Source organism: Equus quagga, chromosome 2 (assembly GCF_021613505.1).
Source record: "Equus quagga isolate Etosha38 chromosome 2, UCLA_HA_Equagga_1.0, whole genome shotgun sequence".
Lineage (NCBI taxonomy): Eukaryota > Metazoa > Chordata > Mammalia > Perissodactyla > Equidae > Equus > Equus quagga.
The window spans coordinates 167,332,927-167,335,574 of record NC_060268.1 but is presented as its reverse complement, the minus strand read 5'-3'; positions in this window follow the sequence as shown (position 1 = coordinate 167,335,574).

Genomic DNA, 2,648 nt, shown 5'->3' with positions numbered 1-2,648 from the left:
ATCCCAGCAGCAAATCCTGTGTATTGAAGGAGCCAGGCCTCGGTGGCTCAGCAGAGGTGGTGGCTGAAGGGCTGACAGCGAGAGGAATTTTCCTTCCTTCTCAACGAATAGAGCCAGCCCCACTTTGTAAGGCAAATGTGCCCTCACTCATTCTAAATGTGCTGCCCTTGGATTTGATAATACTTCTCTTAGAATAGCTGAAACTCATAGGACCTAAACAGATTTTAAGACCGAACGCTTCAGCTGTATTATTTCCCTCTCTGTCTGAGTCAATAATTATCTTTGTCTGGTTTTTCTTTCCTCTTCATCCAATCCTTTAAAAATTCCTTCTCTGGCCTGTTTTTGCTCAGCTGTCTTTCTTATGAAATAACTAAACCTGGGCACTGTAACAAAATAGCTCTTTTCATTAAATGCCACCAAAACCCTTTATTTGGTGATGCTTCTCTTCTTCCCTAAGGCTTGAGGGTGACAAGAACTGTAGGACAGGTGGCTTTCAGATAGGCAGGGGAACGGCTTTTTAAAAAAATGCACTTATTGAGAGTTTATTGTTGACTAAGTATTTTACATACTTTGTTCCATTTAATTCTTGAAATGAGGCAATTAGGTAGGTACTGTTATCCCCAGTTTCCAATATAGAAAATGGGGCTCAGAGAGGTTAGTTGACTTACCCAAGATCACAAAGCTATTAAATGGTGGAGTGGAAATTCCACCTCGGGTCTTCTGACTCTAAAGCATGTGAAGTTGTCAGTACTGATCCAGCAAATATTCACTGAGAGTCTATTGTATAGACATAATCCTTGTCCTGAGGAGCTCATGGCATTGTATAGTATGGCCTGGCAACAGTGAGAATGACCTGGAAACAGTGAGAATGACCTGTGGGAAGTTGGTTTGGGAGATTCATGGGGGATAAGCTGAGGAGGTGGAGGTTTATTCTGCAGGAAGTGGGAGACCCTGGAGGTTTTTGAGCAGGGGAGTCACTTGGCAGATGTAAGCTCCGTCTGGCAGCGGGCAAGAGGTGATGGGCATCTGGCTCAGGAAGGCAGAGAAGAATGCTGTGAATGTGGAAGTGAGCTTGACCAGACTTGATGGCTGATTCTGTCCAGGCATCAAAACATCATATTTATTCTTTCATCCATCTTGGCTGACAGGAGTGAGCCCCCTCCCTGGCCCATCCAAGATAACTTTCTTGGAAAAGGCCCCGAGCCATTGTGTCTCCTGAATTCCACATGTGAGAGAAGCCCCATAGCTTCTCGCCTCTGGCTGCCACTGCCGGCTTTGGATGGAGGACTATGTCCTTGGGTATCCTGAACTCATTGTATAAGGGACAAGTTTAACTGCTCTCCATCACGAGAAATTATTTCACATTTCCCCCAGTTGCATTCGAGCGGTTCTGGAGCCTGTGATTTTCCCCCGCATTGGTGCAAGCTCCACAGCGCGGCAGCTGGGCAGCACCCTCCCTGCAATCTGTTCCCCCATCTGCCACCGCTCCCCACAGTGTTCAACTTCAAAAATCTTGAGTAAAACGTCCGTGTTGGTGGATTCCTAATTTCAACATTTTGCTCTAGCTTCCTAATTTCCTCCACCCAAGACAGAATCTCGTGTCTCAGAAATGCAGGGCTCAGCAAGGGGCTGCCTATCACTTTGACCTTGGTCCTTTCTGTCCCTCCTTGTGTTTGTTTGGCTGCTCAGTCCTTCTAGCAACCATTGCTCACCGGCCTCTTGGTCTGCAGGAAAGAGATGAAATGGTCACAGCTGCCCAAGATTAGGAAGGTTGAAAATTTAGGAACCAGCTCTAGCAATCTGGGCCAGTTCTGCCTCTGAGGAACGGCGTAACGCAAAGAATGCTTTATTTTCCAGTAATTTTCAGACTAAGACAAGCAATTGCAAAAAGCCAGGATTGGCGAGTTGAAATGGGGTTCACTGGCTGTAGGCCTTGGGGAAGCGGACTTAATGGTCTCTGGACCTCGGATTCCTCATCTGTAAGATGGGTTCAGAAACTGCAGCTGCCTTCTAGAGCGGGTGCCATGGTTCAATGAGCTAACAGTAGCACCTAGCATGGGCTGGGCATGTCCTCACCTTCTTGTCCTTTATTTGCACTCATGTCTTCGGCTTGTTGGTTTCTTGCCTCCTCTGAATAGCCGACTAGCACAGTGGTTAAGAACGTGACCTCTAGGTTCGCGCTATCAGAGTTTGATCCTGGCCCTGCTTACTAGCTATGCGTGACTTTGGGCAAGTTGACTTCAAAGTGCCTGTGCCCGAGTCTGCCCACAGATCAAATGGGGCTGTTGTGAGCACTAAGCGAGCCAGCTTTTACAACTCCTTGAAACTCAAGAATCTTAGGAGTTACCAGTAGGTTAAGGAAGCAGGCTTCTGCTTATCTTCCTTTTCCTTCCAGTTGCCTCTTCCCTCTCTCTGATGAAACATCTAACACAACTTGGAATTCAGCGGCAGTGTGATCTGCCATCAGTCTTAGATTCTACGTGTGACTTCTGAGAAAGCCACAGGGCTATAGTCTCCTGGAAACATTTCCCAGAGCAGTTAAGCTCTTTGAACAGGCTGGTTCCCTTAGAAGGAAAAAAAGTTAGGTAATTTCGTTTCTTTTTCATTTCAAAAAATTGTGATAAAGTATATATAATGTAAAATTTGCA